This window comes from Podarcis liolepis (assembly GCF_965112155.1).
Source record: "Podarcis liolepis genome assembly, chromosome: 5".
NCBI lineage: Eukaryota > Metazoa > Chordata > Lepidosauria > Squamata > Lacertidae > Podarcis > Podarcis liolepis.
In genome coordinates, this window is record NC_139556.1 from 52433087 (window position 1) to 52453721 (window position 20635).

Genomic DNA, 20635 nt, shown 5'->3' on the forward strand with positions numbered 1-20635 from the left:
CACTCTTAATTTGCCAAGTTTTCTTTCTCACCATTGCTTTTTAGATCTTGCCTTTCACCACACACAGGCCTATAACTATAGGGGTGTTCAGCTGAGAAGTGTCACCAGCTGTGGTGTCTTTGGGGGCAGGGGAAAAGATGGTCTACAAGCTGGTGCTATATTAGAGAACTGGCCCAGGATGCATGGCCACATGAAGTATTGATGTCAGAGAATGAATATCTCTCTCTCTCTCTCTCTCTCTCTCTCTCTCTCTCTCTCTCTGTGTGTGTGTGTGTGTGTGTGTAGAAAAGCATCAACTCCCAATCTACTTGGGTAGCTTAAAGCTAAAGCTAGCTCTCTTTCTCAGAATTAGAATGGCTGCTAGTTTCTTACCAGATTTCATTATCTATAACAATAACAATAAATAACAGAAATGAAGCAGAAGAATTGTCATTAAATTTTGCACTAAATCTCATAGTTCAGAAAAACAGATATCCTTGAGGATATAAAAGTATCACGGAGAAAGGAGGCTTCTAATAATGTAATTATGTCCTCGTTGCTATGGTCTTCGGCCTCTGCAGATTTATTAAAAATCCAGTCTTCTGTTTTCAGTCAGATAAGGAGGAGGGTAGCTGAAGAAAAAGGGGAGCAAGTAATGGGAAGAAGTGGAATGGGAGGTAAATTTCTGTGTGTCAACTGAGCAACAGGTCAGAGTAGCACAGCCTTTGCCAAGCTGGTGCTCTCCAGATGTTTTGAACTCCAACTTCCATCAGCCCCAGCCTGCATGGCCATTGTGGTCAGGGATGATGGGATTCATAGTCTAAAAATACCTGGAGAGCACCAGATTAAGGAGAGCTGGAGTAGCAAGCAAAAGATAAGGAAGATGACAACAACTGTTTGTACACAGGGAAGGAAAAATGGGGGATAAGTTGTTCTTCTTTCTGCTGCCAATAAATAATCAAAGGAGAATGATTCACAGCAACTGAGAGGATGCATGTAGAGTTTTTAATTGTCTTCTGCATCATTGTGACAAACCATCTAAGTCCAAAACTTTCTCCAGAATACAGCCATATTCCCCTGTGAACACATAAGCATAACCATCTCTTGTTCAATCTGTTATTCAGAAACTGATATAGACTCATCTTCCTTTATCGTTAATGACATACCAAAATCCATAATAATTATACTTAATCTTTTAATACATAACTAGTTATCTCTCATTTTATATCCCTTTTGTTATTTTTAGTATGTTTCTAGGTATTACATGTAATTGTGCCTTTTCCACATTATGGGGCATTTTGTTTTGTGCAGTTGTTGTGTAAAACAACTGCACTGTTAAACAAATTTAAAGTTAAAATACTGCTTCTGAAACAGGGATGTTCCATTCTTAGTTATTGTTACAGAGTTTGGGGGTACAAGGTCACCCATAACTGCTAGAGTCAGTGAATGTTAGAAATTAATAAATGGTAGAATTTATATAATATTTGTAGTGTTGAAGGAAAGATGCCAGACATTAAATTAAAAATGCAGGCTAAACCAGGAAATCGCTTGGGGAGAAGGGCCACGAAGGTGTAATTACAAGACAATGGACAGTCATTGACTCTCTTGTTTGAGGTCTGAGTAATTAACATAGTTGGGAGGTTACAGGAGGCAGAGGCAGATATAGGATAGCATGACTAGTTCTCCCACACAGGGCACAGGAGCCAAGGGTGTGCTGTCCTGCCTGCTTCCCAAAGCCTAGTAAGTGCTTGCCCAGCTTTGGGAAGGAGTCAGGAGGGCTCTGGGATCCTGCCAGAGCCTCATACCAAAGCCTAGCACCTCCCTTACCCGACTTTGAGCTGGGGGGAAGTCATCAAATTTTGGCCTCACACAGGGCGTCATATTGCCAAGATCTGCCACTGCGGGAGGCATGATGTCACACAGGAAAAATGTATTCATTTGAAAATCAGAGGTCTGGGTTAAGCAGGGAGCAAGCAGACAGCTGGGAGCAGGGGTTCTTGGGGAAAAGAAAGGAAGTGGGCAGGACTCCATGAGCTGCTGTGTCGGCCAAAACCACATTGGCAGGCTGGGGCGCAGAGGCCCAGAGATGACAGTCAGGATGCCTTGGTAATCCAGTGCTGCACTGCTGAGGGAAGAAGCTCCTCGAGATATAATGCTGTGAACTCTCTCCAAAGTAGACCCAGATGTAAATATGTGTACAATGGACCGTATTTCTGAAAGACAGTAGTCTCCACTGTGCCTTGATTTCCCAATGGAAACATAACCCTGGGTGATCTTCTAGAATCCCCTGGAATCTTGCTATCGCTCAGCAGAGACTGCGGGTAGCGTGCAACCTCTGTAACATTATGATAGTTGAAATCATTGATAGATATATCCACTACAATTATGTCTAAATCTATTTAAAAACAAACTTACTCTAGTCACTAGTTTAAAGTATGCCTGGCATTTATTCTCTGATTCCTTGCTGAGTACAATGGATTTTCATCTCTAAGGTCCCTGTAATGGGAGTGCTTCTTCTATCATAACTACTAGAATCCACTAAGCTTGGAGCAGTAATGAAAATCATCCTGAAAATTATGTTTCTGGTGGAGATTTGCCTCCATAGGTGTCATCATATGAGGCAAGCACTTTGGAAATCCTGGTTGCAGCTTGCAGGGGCTCATTTGGCCCTGTACAGGAGATTGTAAAAAATGATACAGCGAGGCTTTGGTATAATTAAACAGACTGAACTGAGAGCTAAAAGAGGGCAATATGTTGTCCTTGCTATTGGACCAAGATGGAAAGTCTGTGTATGTGTTCTTTCAATATTGCAATAGTGAAAAGTCTGAATTTGAGCTAGGAAGAACACAGGCAAACCTGCCTGGGGAGAAAATTCACCTTTCATTAAAGCTGAGCAAACTTGCCAAGACTGCCAGGCTCAACATAAGCTTGATTAAGGCCAATGGGGAACTTAAAAATCAGAGAAAGAGCATAGCACAGAGAAAATTTAAAAAAATGCTAGATCAGTTATAACTAGCTAAAGGGAAATCTGGCAGATAAGGCAAGGTGGGAGTGGGGAGAGCTGAGGCTCGGTAGTATTGATTAAAGGATGGGCAATTGCCAAGACAGACAATATAGCTTTATTTCAGCTTCCTTGCAATGTGTAGGGCATCTGTACTTGTGCAACTGATGCCTTGCACTTGTGTTTCCCACCAAGGATGAACAACCACCTAGCCCAGTGGTGCAAAAACACTAAGATACAAGGCATCTCAGTTTGCAGGGTGAGGTGGAAGCTATTTGATGAGCTTACTGGGTTCAAATGGCAAAGGACTTTCAGGCAATAGCTACACACATATGATGGGTACAATCCTAAGGGGCAGCATGAGGCATTTTGGCACCTGAGGCAAAATGCCCTGCTGCCACCCCTGTGAGGGCAGCACAAACTCCGTAAGGCCTCTCCCTTGCTGGGTGGGAAGAGCATACTTTCTGAATCTCCCTCACCCACCCACCAGTGGGGTTTTTCATTGGCTCTTTCCTTCTGGAAAAGCCAATTCAAAGCCCTGCTACAGTGCCAGGTGGCAGGGGGAAAAGTCTCGTCCCCCCCGTCCAGCAGCAAAGCTGGGTGGCGAAATGGGTGTGCTGCCTGAGGCAGCCACCTCACCCGGCCTCATGGGCTGGCCAGCTCTGCCCTTACTTTTCAGACTCAAATCCAAAAAAAGTCTTTGGCCACCCCAGACAGGTATCTCAGAACAAGGGTCAGCACAACATGGAAAAAATAGAAAAGACTCTGAAGTTTCCTGCCCCTAGAGGTTGGGCTTTTTTAGCAGATCAAAAGCTTCATGATGGAGCTTCCTTTACTAAGCAAGACAACTTGTGTAGCTGGTGTTTTCCTTTCAAGGCCACAGAAGCTTTCAAGAGGGGAGGTTTAAATATGCAAATCTCAGCGGTCCTGGCATCTACCTCTACACTTACTGTTATGAGACTGAAAAGGCAGCCCAAGTAGTTGAAATGGAGCCTCTTGGAGCCTTCATCCATTTAGGATATTGGAATCAGCATGGTGGCCAAGAGCAAGGTTCACTGGAGCATACTGGATAAATGTGACATGGCTTTGTGCCATTGCAGTACCCCTGGCACGATGGGCTATTGCAGATTGGTGAATACATATTGTTTGCTTATACTATGAAGAATTCCCTTTGGCAATAATGCTTAATAAGACAACTCCTGCTGGCTTGTCTCTCTTGTCCTTCTGAGGGAGGCACTAAGAACATGGCTATTAAACGAAGAGGTCTTCCTGGTGATTTGGGATATGATCTACTGGGAATTTTTCCTGCACAAATCTCATTGAACTGAATGAGAACGGCATGCAGATGGGACCTGGCACCTTTTGTATTAATTTCAAAGAGAATTGCACAGAATACATTCTCCAACTGACTCAGTGCTTTATGCAGTATGAACAGGAGTATTGATATGTAGGGTAGTGGTGAGAAAAACTATTCAGCGTTCATGATATATTGCTCTGCAAACTACAGAAGCCTGTAAATGTGCTCTACTATGCAGATCCAGAAAAGAACTGAAGACGTCTACTTACTAAGAAAGATATCAAGGCCTTGGAAAGATGGCATGACCAACACAAATGATGTAGTTTGCAATCTAGTGTTAAACTACATCATTTGTGTCACGACTAGCAAAGTTTTTTAGGAGGCCACTGCCTGATACTTACGTCTTGTGGAAGCAAACCTGGAGCACATTGAGGCATTCTGAGGAAAACAAAATGGCAGTTACCAAAATAAGTTCTACAGGCTCTCTCTGTGGTTCAAAATGATGAAACTCTTGGCCCAATATGTTTGACCAGTATCATTATTGTGTGCCGAACAAAGTCCACTCAGTTCTTATGTTGAATTGTACTAAACATCCTTGTACAAGCCTTTTTGCCTTATGCTTTTCTATTTTGGTTTTCTATTCTGTTTTTGCTGAAGCATTTGTCTTATAAGAGGTGTTTCGACACACTTCAATAAGCACACACAAATAATTGAGCTGTGCACATGTGCAGTTTTTCACATGTAACATTCAATAGGTATACAGACTTTTGTACCTGTATTCAATAGCTGGGCTGTACCAATCAGTAAGTGTACATTCTTTTATACACATTTGTAGATGTGTAGAGTCAGTGTTCAGTGTAACATGTGAGAAGAAATGCTAAATAAATTCATTTGATGTGACCCTTAGAACATTCAGATCACAACATTGTTGGCATCCATCTGTCTTGGGAAACAATGGTGGAGTGCACCTTTGGGGGTGAAATCAAACCATTGGAGAGTTACACCTTCTGTGGCTGTAGAGAGCAATACAGGAGAGACATATTTTGTTGCATGAGGGGCAGATGAAGGCATCCAGTTGTGCTGATGCAGGTGTTCTATGATGTTTCTTCTTTCTGTGCTCATCCCAGTGATCATTCCTCCTCTGGTCACTGCTGACTGATTTCCTCCAGATGCTATGGTTGTCTGCAAGGGATTTCCATGTTTCCAGCTTTCATAATCACATTTGCTGACCTCTTTGTAATACAGAGTTGGTTTGCCAAATGGCTTGATGACTGCAGCCAGAGAGCACTTCCTTGGTGATCCTTCCATCTTCCATTCTGTGTACATGACCAAGTCAGCGTAGATGTCGCTGAGAGAGAATCACGAGCATACTGGGAATGTGGACTTGCGAGAGCACATCTTTGTTTGAGACTTTGTCCTGCCATGTGATGCCCAAAATCTTCCTTATGCAATACATATGGAAAGCATTGAGATGTTGCTCCTGGCAGGTATTAGTTATTCATGACTCGCTTCCATAAAACGGCGTGCTCAACATGCAAGCCTGGTAGACCTTCATCTTGGTATTGGTCATTAGCACCACATTCTCCTATATCTTTTTGAAGAGGTGAGCTATTGATGTAGCTGCCTTGACAATGCACTTGTCCACATTGATGGAAAGGTTGCTGATTATGGTGCAGCCCAAGCAGAATAAAATTATCTACCACCTCAAGCATATGATCACTAATGCTGGTGTGTGGAGTGCTGATGACATTCTGACCCAGGATGTTGGTTTTTGCCAAGCTGATGGTAAGGCTGAACTCCCTGCAGGCTTGTGCAAAATGGTTGGTGAGTCTCTGTAGAGCTAGCTTCCTCAGACGGCAGAGTCAAGGCTGTGTCATCTGCAAACAACATAATCTCAACGTGATGTTTTGCTAACACTGTCTCCAAAAGGTCTGTTTCTGAAAGATACAGGTACAGTGGCACATAGTATTGGGGAAAGGGAGGAATGAAATCATGTCATATCATTATTTGTAGGTTCAGCTAACACAGTAAAGATAGTTTCGAGCAGACGCAGTTTGTGATGCTATCAGGCTACCCATTTTCCATCTGTCTTTTTCCGATGTCTGGGTTGGTTGACCAATTTTTCTAGACACACTTTGGATTCCAATGGCTCAATTAAATGTGCTAATATGATCAGAAGAAAATGCCAAATGATTCATTTCCTTCCACTTCACCCACAGGGCACCTGTTCATCACTGTGCTTCTTTGCTCACCCACCCACCCATACCCCAGCTTGTTGCAGAGCAAAGGAAATAGCAAGGAATAAACCCGCCAAGCCCTGGTGTTTTGAGAGGCAAAAACAACAGGAGAACAGCTAGTGCTGACCCTTGTTAAGGGGGCTGCTCCTTTTCTTTGGAACTTGCAGGACTGGCAAAGCAGCTTTTTAATTTGCTCATGTTTTCTGCCAGCTGTCATCTTCGGATTTAGCACTTTGTGCTGGCTGCAGTATGTATTGACAGTATGCAGGATGGGTGATCCCTGACCCAGGAACCTTGCAATTAATACTGACAAGCCATACAGAACATCAGACAGAATGCAGCAGGTGACTAGATGGTACATTTAACACAGGCCAGCGTTGGATATATAGACTTTAATATAATGGCAGTGCTACTGACTTTGGCTGACTGCCACTCATAAGCTTCACAGGGAAAATATGCACTTTCAAAATCTTCCTTCAAACACAGCAAATGCCATCAGCATTGGCTTTTAATCCTTCCCTGGCTTTTAATTCAGAGACATTTTGAGTGTCAGGTCATCTGTGTTTGTAAAGGCACCCCATCATTGCAATTTGACAGCCTAGTCAATGTATGCTGCCCCCAGTGCTTCCAAGACCACAAAACAAGCAAATGTGCATTAGAAGAGTAGATTGAAAGCAATGCTGGGCTATTGTTGCCCTGTCCTGTCCAGATTTACCATGGTGTCTGAAGCTGAATTGTGGATCCTCTGAAAACAGCATGTAGGATACGTACCAGGAAGATGAATGGTAGCTCAGATCTTTCTAGAATGCCACTTTGCACCACCATCTTTGTAAAATGGAAAGATGAGATTAGGAACACTCCATGTACTTAGGCAGCATGGAGGGGGAGAAAGAGAGAGAGAGAGAACTTTGGCTGATTATCATCCCATAGAGGTAAGGAACCTTTTTCAACCCAAGTGCTACATTTTCTTGTAGGCAATATTTGGGGAGGGGGTGGGGGTATATGCCAGTGGTAGGTGAGCTCAGATGCAAAAGTGAGTGGAGCAATGAATGAGAATTTAAGCCTTTGTACAGCAGACTAGTACACACACACACACACACACACACACACACACACACACACACACCTACCTCTATGCTGAAAACCAGTTGCTGAAAGTCACAAGTGGAGAACACTGTTGCACCCATGTCCTTCTCATGGGCTTTCCATAGGCATCTGGTTGGCCATTGGACAGCAGGAAGCTGGACTGGATGGGTCTTTGGTGTGAACCAGCTGGGTGGTTCTTATGTTTTTATACCAGACATGATGGGTGTCCAACACCACCTGAAGTGCCACAGGTCCCCCTTCCTTGTATTAGATACCGTATTTTTCGCTCTATAAGACGCACCAGACCACAAGACGCACCTAATTTTTGGAGGAGGAAAACAAGAAAAAAAAATATTCTGAATCTCAGAAACCAGAACAGCAAGAGGGACCGCTGCGCAGTGAAAGCAGCAATCCCTCTTGCTGTTCTGGCTTCTGGGATACCTGCGCAGCCTGCATTCGCTCCATAAGACGCACACACATTTCCCCTTACTTTTTAGGAGGGAAAAAGTGAGTCTTATGGAGCAAAAAATACGGTAACTGTTTTCCCCTTTGCAGTGGTGTTGCTTAATAGTTTCTATCAGTTTCCAAAGTATTCCCTTTCCCTTTTTCTTTTTTTTTTTGTTACTGAAAAGAATCCATTTCTGAAGGAGAGATGAAGTCATCCAAAGAAGTTCATCCTGGCCAAGCAACTGGCTCTTCTTGCCAGCACTTAGAGTTACTAGTCTGTCATTTGTCATTTTTATTTCCATTGAAATTTGCAGAGTGCTTTTAATCTTTATGGCTAATCTTCACATCTGGCTCATGAGGAGACTACTTTTATGTTTTTTACACAGGTGGGGAACTAAACCTAAGAAATAGTGACTTTCCCAAGGCCACAAGGGAAAATGGGGGAGGGCAGAACCTACCCACCACCTTCTCAGATAGGAGGAGCCTTTTCAACAGGTGTAAGGAAACAGTTATTGAAATTAGCCCAGTGCATATCAGGTATAAACCCGCTTTTCTCAGGGACAACTAGTTTTATCAGGCACCACTTCTGAGAGAGTGGAATTGTGTAAGGCTAACCCTAAGAAATGTGTGATGAGGCAAAACAGCACTTGATACAAAATATTTGCAGAATCACAAAGGCCTAGGGATACTGCTCAAGGCTCACATGCATCTACCTCTTCTCTCCACAACTCTACTCAGGAAATTGCTAGTTTTCTCAAGGTTCATCCAACTGTGGTGCATGGAAGCTAAAATCTATCATAATTGCCTTCAGAAATCTTCTTTTCCCATTAGCAATTCCCTGATGGCAACATAAAGAAAATCGAAAGTCTTCCATTGCATCTTTAGCTATAACCTACTTATACATATTTAATAAGAGAACAAACTTACTGTACTACAAAAATATGGGAAACTGCAGGCCTTAGCATTTTCCACCTCAAAATTAATTTTATTTTTAAATTTAGTTCTCTGTTCTCGTCACTCTCAATCGCGGATTGGTTGCTGCATGTTAAGTTATTTGTCAAAGGCTGGAAGGATCTGCCCTAAATATATACATTCTTGTCTCCTATGATGCCTTTGGGAAATGTAGCAATGCAAATTCCCAATATCCCAGCCAACATGCATCCCACAGACCCCCCCAAGTGTCCCTATTTTCCAGGGACATCCCTGATTTAGTGAAGCTGTCCCAGTTTCTGATTTGATTCTGGAATGTCCCACTTTTCCTTAGGATGTCCCTATTTTCCTTGGAGAAATGTTGGAGGGTTTGAAGTTACCTGACCCCCAACCCATCTGAAGGCAATCCCGTATAGAGATTTTTTTAAAAAAATGTTTTATTATGATTTTTTTATATGTTGGAAGCTGCCCAGAATGGCTGGGGCAACCCAGTAAGATGTGTGAGGTATAAATAGTAAAATTATCATTATGGAATGGGATGTCCCTATTTTCCCTTTGCTGAAGGGTATAATCCCAGGCATATCTCTACTATTGCTAGTTTAATGAAAGCATGACAACTTATGGCCATGAGAATATGAGTAATAAACACAAATAGAACCCTGATCCATATATTCAGCAAAGTGTTTGTTGAAGGATCTCAACCATAACCTGTTGAATATTGCAGAGCATACGCAGACTGTCCAGAAGCAGTCAGTTGCAAGTTGCAGGATGAAGCAGGAACAAGACGCTGCTACTAGTAACTTGGTTACTTATAGGTTTATTATTTACAGGACATTCACAAGTTACTATATACAGGATACAGACATGGATCTTAACTCTCTCTGAACAAACTCCAACTAACTCTCAGAACAACTAGTGACCAACCAACCAGCCAACCAACCACAGGAAGGTCATGAGTCATCATGCCTATGTGGGTGACCTCGACCAATAGCAGAGTTGTATCCAAGGTCCCATATCTCTTCAGCTAACTCCTTAATTGCTTCTGTGGGAAGCTGCATCAGATAGCACATAGGCAAAAATCCCAACAGTGTTATATTAAAATATCATGGGGGAGGAGTGACACAAGTTGTCTTCCATGGATAGCCTCCAGTATGAACTGAATCCTCTAACCCACAAATTAGAAAAGTCCACACAAACCAGGCCTTCATGTGATTCATGCAAAAGGTTCACACAGAAGCAATCCACATGGAGGAGGAGCTTGGGTCCTCAAAAGACTTTTATTTTGGCTATATGGAATCTCTTTGCAATCTATGATAAAAACATGCTCCGGTGATCTAGTCTAATCTGAACCAAAATAATCTGAATGTAATCACAGCCATGTTTTCCATTTGGAGTTCATTGCAAATTCATTTAATGTGCCAGCTCAGTAAGAATTGTGAGTACTGTCAAAGTTATGCAAAAATGTAAGAAATAATCAGTGCTTTTTCTGGGGGGATGAAGGGGAATGCATACCCCTAAACATTTTTGTGAATCTTTGTACTTTTGTCCATTTACTGTATTTATTTTTCCCAATTTGAACTATAAATTTGAACTACAAAATGGTGATTTTCTTGAGTCAAAATGAAAGTACCCCTAAACATTTTTTAAGAAAAAAGCACTGAAAATAAGAAAAATAAGAAAAAATAAACAATGTTGCAAGAAATAAAAAATAAAAAACTTTGGAAAAATGCATATGAATGCAATTTGCCAAGGGATGCAATGGGTCTTCTCGGCCAAGGCTTGGGTTGATGGGACTATGCCAAAATTGGGAAATGGATATTCTGGTAAACTCTTGAGTTGGGGTATTGACCCAATATGTTTGCTAATCAAGAATTATATACTGTTCCAACCATTAAAAATGTCAGTTATCCTGCAGTTTAGCTATTTGATGTCTCCATGTGACCATGCCTTTGTTACAGTTGAGGGGTTGTTTAATTAAAAGCACTATAACTTCTTTTTCTGTCTCAAAGCAGCTGGTGTGAATATTGTGAGAGGTTTTCTTCGGGGATCTCATTAGAGGGTGCTCTTAATTACCATTTAGCAATGCTATCTTGACATATACCAGGTAGTGTTCAGTCTAAAATTCTTAACAGGTGCCTTAAATTTCATTTCTCAAAGCACTTATGCCATAGGTGTCCTACTAATGTCATTACGTTAACTATAGAGCAAGAGGATTATAGTTCAAGGAAATGTCAGCTTTTGCCTGGCATTTTAAAACACAGAAGCAGCAGGAAACATGATCAAAAAGCCATACATACCATGAGCTATTGCATCACTGATGTGGAAGATGCCACCAGTGGTAGAAGAAAATTCAGCAAAACACTGAACAGATGACTCTGCTACTCTAATGGTTCTTACACTGCAGTGCTGCACCAAAGCATTTCCCCATATCATTGTGGTTTTGTGAGAAACATTGGGGCATGAAAGCAGCTCATGTTTTCCCCCTCTTTGTCACACCATAACCCCCGTTTCCAGATCTGACAATGACCTAGGGAGGGACTGCAGTGTGGATCTCTCACACATGCAGAGGTTTAGCAGTCCAGGGTTGCAGGACAGCAGGGTTGAAGACTTGTTACTATTTTTGCAGCAGGGTCCAAGTCTCCAGAATCGTAGAACTGCTCAATCAGCCCAAAAGGGGGCTTTTAAGCCACTGAGGAGTTTCCATACCCTTTGTGCTGATTAGACCCAATCAGAGTGAAAGAAGGTGAGCCTCTGAGGATAGGCTCCTGGGTCAACCTGGAGCACAAGAGGTCAATAGGACTTTCTCCCACATAAGCAGGCAGAGGATTGCAGCCTTTGTTCCTTTTGCTTTCCTCTAGGGTTCTCTGTAAATAAATCATACAGCACAGAGGACCAAAGAAGGCTCTTATCTTCCTTCATTACACCCCAGATACTAAATTGTAGTGGCACAATAGCAAACAGTATTTTTTAAGAACTTGAGTAGGCCCAGCTCCAGATTTGGCAGGAGGTGGGACAGCTGTAGATAAATAGGTACCGCTCCGGCGGGAAGGTAAACGGCGTTTCCATGTGTTGCTCTGATTTGCCAGAAGCAGCTTAGTCATGCTGGCCACATGACCCTGAGGCTGTATGCTGGCTCCCTCAGCCAGTAAAGCGAGATGAGCGCCACAACCCCAGAGTCGGCCATGACTGGACCTGATGGTCAGGGGTCCCTTTACCCTTACCTTTAACATATTTTGGAGGGAGTACCTTTATGGCAGGCATAGGCAAACTTGGCCCTCCAGATGTTTTGGGACTACAACTCCCATCATCCCTAGACCATTGGTCAGGGATGATGGGAGTTGTAGTCCCAAAACATCTGGAGGGCCGAGTTTGCCTATGCCTGTTCTACAGGCAAAACCTGATCTATGAACTGAAGCTCTTCTCCCCCCCCCCCCCCTTCTAGCTGCTCTGTTCCTCAAGGCTTGGAAATATATTTTTTGTGGAGTTTCTCCATTTAACCACAGTCTCATCTACACACAGATAAGAGATTTTCCTTCCATCATAAATCCCTTCCCTTTCTCTTTTCCCGTTGTTTGCTTGGAAGCAGGGTTTTCACATGACCACTTGAGGGAAGCAGCATCTCTAAACAAACAAACAAACAAACAAACAGCTGTCTCTACCAGACAAAGTATCCTGTCTTTGAACTCGTATCTTTCCTCTCCTATATCTCTGCAAGCTTTTACTGTGGCAGGGAGTAAGGTGTTGCCTTGTAAAAAAGAATAACCACTGCCTACAGACAGAAAATATTTCTTTCCTACTTCTTCCTCTTCTCTGCAGCTCCTTTCCCCCTGCTGTCTGTGTGCTTGTACCACTGCCTTCTGTAAAACAGCTACCGCCTAGATCACTAAATCTTATGTGAAGTTACCTTTTGTCTCCTGAACTGCTATTAATGACCATCTCTTATTCACCCACATGACACATCTGCTCTCATCACTTTTACCCCTTTGACCCACCCCACCCCCTCCTCTTAGCGTCGTTACCATTTTACTATCGTCTTTGTGTTCCTCGAACAGGCAAAGCCATTAGTTTGCATGGCTTACTTAAGAGAGCATCTCTGGACAGAATCAAGCGTTTTAATGCCTTACTAATTTTCCCCTTCAATTCTTCAACCTGACAGGCCTCACCATTACAGAGCAGGTTGCTCTGCTCTTTAGCAAAATGTCACTGTGTGACCACCCCCTTCCTTTTCACCATCTCTTGTTCTGAAGGTTGAACACTTTTCGCAAGCCAGAATCTGAGGAGTAGGAAAGAGTAACCAAGATGCAGAGGGCATGAGGCAAACCATACTGTAAATAAGTATGTGCATGCACACTTCTTCAGATACAGATGCACACTTCTTCTTATCTGAAGAAGTGTGCATGCACACGAAAGCTCATACCAAGAACTAACTTAGTTGGTCTTTAAGGTGCTACTGGAAGGAATTTTTTTATTTTGACTATGGCAGACCAACACGGCTACCTATCTGTAACTCATACTGTAAATAAGCATTCTTCTTCTCTGTCTTACCACTTAACATGCTTATTCTCTCTCTCCCACCCCCCTTGATTAAAACAGAAAAAGCAACACTTCCTTCTGTTCATATGTTCTGTTTGACACTTTATGCCAGTGCAGCTCGTGGGGGCTTTTAAAAGTTCACTAATCCCACTCTTTCTAATATTCTGCTGCTGGGGGTGATAGGAATCGAGAGGACAGAGAAAGGTGGAATAAGCAGGTGGGGTGGCCACTCCATTGCAGGGGTGCTATCTTGAATAAAATATTGGGGGCCCCCAGGTAAGCCCCACCCTGCATAGTCAGTCACATAACACAGTTTACACACACCATTTGAATGGCAATGCCCATCAACTGGCAGGGTGGGGGGCTGGCTCCTCAAATATTTTATTGAGAGGGCAAGACCCCATGGCCTCTAGGAGTTGGCTCCTATGCTCCTTTGGCATCAATGTAAATTTCCATTCCCCAACAAATAGCAGGTTGTCAGGACCACGGTGGAAGCCCAAAGAGGTAACTCAGAACAAAATAAACAACAAAGAAATGGGTCCCTCTATTTGTCAATAGAGAAACAGCACTGAAATGGATGCATTTAGCTTTGCTTCTAGTTTGGTCACAAGCATGCTGGAAACATTCTCTTTGGGATGGGGCCAGATAAGTGTAGAGGAAGATTGCTCCTTTTGTTTTATACTGTCAGTTGAGACTATACAATAACCGTCAACACAGAAAAGTCACAACATGGAAACTTTCCACAGCATTTACTTTCAATGTTTTAGATGAAAAAATGACTCAAGGTTGATTTACAGATTGATATGATTATACAAATATGTTTTCTAAAGCTCATCTTGTGGCAACATTTTTGTCAAAAGTTTGAGCACTGGACCAGGGGTAAGCCAATGTGGTGCCCTCCAGATGTGTGGCAATAAAATTCCCATCATTTCTGACTACTGGCATGCTGGCTGAAGTAGATGGGGGTTGGAATCCTCCACCTTCATTGGCTACCTGTGCACTAAGTTGATGGTGGGCCAAGGGCTCAGGTCTAAAACAAGAGAGATGCTGGTGGTCTTGTAGGAATGCGGCTCTAGAGAACAGACTAGAGAAATGAAACCTTGTCAGGGACATAGGCAATACTCTGTAAGGTACCTTGAAGTACCATCTGCTGGCTTTTACATGCCATCAGGCCTCCCCTTTGGTCTGCTTGCCTTCTGGAGAGACTGAGAAGGTAATTTTGAGCACGGTAGTGGAGTAGTGCCTTCTTCTGCAGAACATTGTCATAACCACTCTCCCCACACACCATCCATTGCATGGATGATTCCTTTATAGCTTCCAATAGTCAGAAGCTGCTCTGCAGTAGCAGTCAGGAGCCGCCTCCTCTGAGGTGAACGTTTGAGTTAGATATTAGCATGATCCTGACAGTATCCCCGTCCAAAATGGTTAAGTAACTTCACCATAAAACTCCGACATCCATTGCCTATCAGAAATTTGAATGTAGGTCTCCACAAGGAAACTTCATTTTTAATGCTTGCCACATGGTATCAAGTTAGGAAAGCATCTTAAAGGATCACGGATTCTCAAACTATTTTTTTGGCTGAGGGGTAGATAAATCTATATTAACATAGATCCGTACCTGGAGGGTTGATTGATAGTAGCATTGGCCTTTCCATCCTATGATCTGTGGGAGGACTTCCCAAGGCCCAAAGGAAGCAACAGATCTCCCCCTCCAAGGGCAGAGAAAGAAGTCCAGCCTCAGAGAGGGATATCCCATGTTGGATTCCACCTCTCCAATGCTGTGGAAAGTTCTGAACCCTTTGTCCTACTGATGATGGACATTTGTTGTCAGCAGGGATAAAAATGGACTTTGGGGTGGACCAGAGGAAGCTATGGATCTGAAGGACCCATCACCTTCTCAGCCTTCCACTACCTAGCCCTCCAAAACCAGGGACTAAACAATACCATTTCCAGCCCCAGAACTTATTCTCCCCCCCCCCACTTTAAAAATGAAAGTAATATACACAGTGAAAATGAAGGGGGAGCACAACTCTGTTCCTCCAACTTCACTTTGGTCCAAAATGAGGAAGATGAACTGCTGGTTCTCACCTCCTGGCTCACCTTAGAATTGCCTCCTCTAGGAACAAGGAAGGCATGTCAGAGTGAGAACTGTGTTGTCAACAACTGAGTAAACAGTATATAACCTTTTGAAAAACCACCAGCTTTAAAATGTTATTCCAATAGCCAATTCATCCAAGATGCAGATTGTACTCCTGTACATGTCTAGTCAGTACAGGAGTAAGCCCCACTGTGCATAGGCTTGCAGGCTTAAAAGCTTTAAATATCTAAGACAAATAATAAAAGGGAGCCCATCTGTTCTTAGACAAGCTATACTTAATAGCTTTCAACAGAAGTGGCTCTTTTCATATTCTCAGAAGCACCACTTCAAGCAGTAGGAGGTTCTGGTGGCATGAAAGGTGTGCTTGTCTTAGTTCCACATGGTTCTTTTACATGCACATTTATATGGCTGCAGCACAGTAACCCAATTCTGTCTTTTCTTTTTCTTAGTCAGCACAGTATACAATAATCTCTCATGAGCCCGAATCTTGCAAGTTCTGTAGAGGTTTGGCAGACCTGTCACTTTCCTTACAATACAATGCATTCTCAGCTTGCATTCATTATTAGAGAAATATTATTTGTCCGAAGATTAGTCAGTCCCAGTGTTAAGCTTTAAAGTTAATTTGTAGTGATTTATCTAGGACAGATATCAGGAGGTTACAAACAGCAAAAGTATACACCCCCCTGCCTCTTGCAATTTGAGGCTTCCGGGAGAGAGTGGCAACATGCATAAGAAAATGAGCAATGCTTCCTCTCCAAAACCAGCCTTGCTTCTCCTAAGAGCAGTGGCTATCATGGAAAGAAAACCAGATCCTGTTTCACCATGAAATAACAGGAAGTAATTGTTCTGGGCATTATTATTATTAATTAGATTTGTATACAGCTCTACATCAGAAGATCACAGAGAGGTTCACAACATAAAAATAGAAAATGAGAATACAAAATACATAATAAAACAAAAACAAACCAATAAAACTTCTCACAAGCATATTTCAAAGGCCATAGAATGTTAATCAGCCCAAGCCCTGGTTACAGAAAAATGTTTTCATCTGCTGCCTAAATATACTCAACAAATGTGCCAGGTGAGCCTCTCTTGGGGTAGCATTCCACAAACGGGGAGCCACCACAGAAAAGGCCCATTCTTGTGGAAAAGTCCAGCAAGGCAGGGAGCAGGTCTTCTAGGAATCATAACCAATATGGCCTCCAACTTCTTCAGCAGCCTCAGCTTTTGTAGCTGGAGTCAGTCAGCCCACCTCACCCACCCTGGCCAAGCAGAAAAGGCCTGCACGGCAAGGAGCAGGTCTTCCAGGACTCACTGCCAATATGGGCATCCATTTTCTTTTTTTAATATATTTTTAATTAAGCTTTTTCGCAATACAATAAATAACAGCTACAAGGACTACAAACAAAACAAGTAGAATACAGAGTCCTCTCCCAGAGGCAATTCTTAGCCCCCACCATCTATAGGGTATCAATCCATCCCCGCTCTCACCTGGGATCCCTCCTTTTTCCTCCCAGTCTCTCAACCTAGGAGAACAACATTTCCCTGCCTCCCATCTCTAACAACTATCTACCACCTCCATGAATACTTAACCTCTGGAGCGTAACAAAGCCCCCAAATACAGGACTCCAAAGAAAAAAGGAACAAGAAGAAAAAATGAAAGAGAAAGAGAACAAATAAGAAAAAACAAAAAAGGACAAAGGGGGGGAAACATTAGGGATAGAGAAAAGGGGCTTCTAATTTTCTGTCTGCCAGTTACTTTAAAAAAAAGATTATTTAAGACATTCAGTGCATGTTAATATCCATCTTCTCCATTTTCTATTACACAATATTTTAAGTCAAAGTGTCTCAGAATCATTCATTTCTTTTTCCCATGAAAAGTCCAAGAGGGATTCCCAAATTGTTATTATTATTGGTGCTTAATTTTACCTCCATTAATTCCCACCACAATTCCTCCATACTGGGTAATAATGAATTCTGTCCATATTATGGGCATCCACTTATAATGTTCCTGCTCCAATGCTATGTCAGAATGAGCGATCATCAGCTGGATTTCTTGCTTGGAAAAAGTCCAAGATCAGCACAGAAAGAAGACAATAACAAAGAGAAGGGGACATGGAGAAAAATAGGTTCTGAAGGGGCAAGCAGGTACTGTCAATACAGATGCCTTGAGTACATGATAACACAAGTGCGTGAATTGCTAACTTGTACAGGGGGAGCTGGATCACACCTTTCAGCCTCATTCCCTGCATTTCACAGCTGCCAGCCCTGCCCTCAATATACATGCATTCAGCATGGACATCTGCAAAGGGGAAGTCTGTGCACATAAATGTGTATGAGCATATATGTCCACTTGATGGGAAAGCCATGCTATTGGAGTTACCAATTGTATAGAGACCTACATGTGTAGGTTTGCCCTTTGCAGACACCCAGTCTCAATAAATAGACAGTGGGACTGGCAAGACATGCAGCTTTGGGGGCAAGTTGTGCAAGAGGTGCAATCCCACTCCTCCTTCTTCAGGTATAGGGTTAACACACGCATAGGACAAGCGCCATACATGCATCCTAGCCCCATATGGGCCTGAAAGATGCCATGCAGTGCCAGATAAGAGTGTGGAGGGAACCCAGTCTTTTGCCCCAATATTTTGTATGATGTCTAATACCAGTGTTCCCAAATTACATGGGATGGAATCCAATGTCGTGCTCAGGTCAACATTCTGTCAATGCAAGGATTTATCCTTGTAAAATAGAAAGTTCTTCTCTTCTCCTTCTGCCCCCCAAATCTGTTCTAGGGGTTCCCACACCCCACTAGAGCAGATTTGTGGGTGGCACATATGGGGAAGAGGAGGTCAGTCCCGTTGTGTGAGTGTAAATTATTTAAATTTAATACCACCCAAAACAACCAGCTTTCTTATCCAGAAGAGTTACCATTTCCATTCTTCTAGGCCACACAAAGGCTTGTTCTCTGTGAAGTAAACATCATCCACAATCCTGTCCATCTAAGACTTCTCCTTTGTAAAAGCAGTTTGGAAGGATTTATAAGTGCACATGTGAACTCCTGAATATCCCTTTCCATGCTGGAAAAGGGCAGAGGAGCTCATCCTAAAGAGTTGGTGAGGTTTAGATCATTATTTTAATAAGTGACAGCGATGAGAGTATGCTACTGTATTTCTAGCACTAGCTCTATTGTCTGTTGCAAGGAAGTACCAGTCAAGGAGGAAATTTTATTTAGTGCTACATTTGCTAGAACACTAGTACCATACGGAAAACAGGTATTAAAATATGCTTATTCAAGAGTCCTTTTTATGCACCTTATAAATATTGCTGACATGAAGATAATTAAATGGAGAACAGAAATTCATGACTGGTTCTAGAAGAAAAAACAGTGGATTTAATCGAGACCTTGGCTTCATGAATTAATAGGAACTTGCCACTGGTTGATGTGCAGGTAAGACAGTAGTTGCAAAAAAACCAACAACCCGAAAATATGTAAAGTGGTTATATATTTTATTAGAACAACTTTCACTGGTGAAAGCTTTGCAGTCACCAAGAAGTCTTCCTCAGGCAGAACTGAAAGCTAATTCTCAGCATTATAAAGATTTGTTACTTTTATTTTGAGAGGGCTTTTTAGAGCCAGTGTTGTGCAGTGGTTAGAGTGTTGGGTTGGGATCTGGGAGACAAGGGTCACCCTCACTCTGCCTAGGGTTGTTGCGAGGATAAAATGGGGAGGGGAGGGGGAGAACCATGTATGCCACCCTGAGCTCCTTGGAATAAAGGTGAGATATAAATGTAATAAACAAAGGAAAAATAATAATAACATGCTCTTATTATTTAAACCAAACAGTGTGATTGTCTCTGCTATATCATTTTCTGATTCCTGCTTTCCAGGGTTGTTTGTACATGCAGTATGTCTGCAGCTCTTAAATGTGCTATTTGTCAAAGCGGGCTCTCTCCAGATGTTACGTGTTTTGCTGTGCGGGACCCCTTCCTCATCTGATATGTTCTCCTAGGAAAACAGAATAGTGGTGCAGTTGTTTGAAAGCCGGTGCTCATAGATCAGGAAAAGATCTCTTTCTGAAGCACTAGTATGTCTATAGGTGATCACTCTGAACCCTTTTGACTTCATGCATTTAGTTATAAAACTGATGGTTCAAATATCCAACTTAAAGGATTCTGTAAGAATTGGCACTTTTTGTAGTGATTGTCACTACAGCATAGTGCAGTTAGACAGCTCTGAAGAAGGGAGGCAGCATACTGTTCTACTTAAATAAGCAAGCTGCCTACTGGAGTTTTGAAGTCATGAGAATTAAGTTCAATTTTACATTCCCCAGTTTTCGGAGTCAGGTGGCAAAAGAACCACCTGTCCTATTTTTCAAGTGTTGGATCCTACTTTTACCATTAAACACAAACTGTTGTTTGGGATTCCATGACTAAAGCTAAATATTAAGATTTCTATAAAGTTTTGGCAAATCTAAAATGTGCAGCAAATGTCCCACTCCTCCATTTGGAGAATTGTCTGTACAAAGCTCCATCTCGTCACAGTTTCATGCAGAATTATAGACAGACCGCAGTTATTTAATTAATTTGCTGCCAACCTATTTTGAAAATTGATGGCACCAGTTCAAATGCTATAATTTAAATCCAGACTTGTTGCTTAACAACATCTATGCATATTTTCCCCCAAGATGTTTTCTCATTTGCTCAACATGTACTTTTCATCTACATGCAAATTTTTAATGACAGTTTTATGACAGCTGTAAATCAAGCCTAGTTTCAGCTTTAAGCTCAGGATCAGTTTTGATCTGAAGAAGAGTTGATGCAAGCTCATATAAGAAAGCTCTGAAAGGGTGGTGTACCTTTAACTGTGATGTGACAAGCAAAATATTTTGCAGGTGACCCGTGTCCCCATTGCCTGCATCTCTTTGTCAAACAAAAGTTAAAAGCATAAATGCCCTGTTAAAAAAAAAGTTGGCAGACTGGAAGCAGAACTCAGATGCCCTGCAGCTGTATAGAATACAGCTGTTTTG

At 42.3% G+C, this 20635-nt stretch overlaps 1 long non-coding RNA gene across 5 annotated transcripts in view; it reads left to right on the forward strand.

The window, feature by feature from the left end:
• Positions 1 to 20635, forward strand: part of LOC310707695 — a 124507-nt gene that overhangs the window by 24509 nt on the left and 79363 nt on the right. The gene's annotated exons all lie outside the window — the stretch shown is intronic.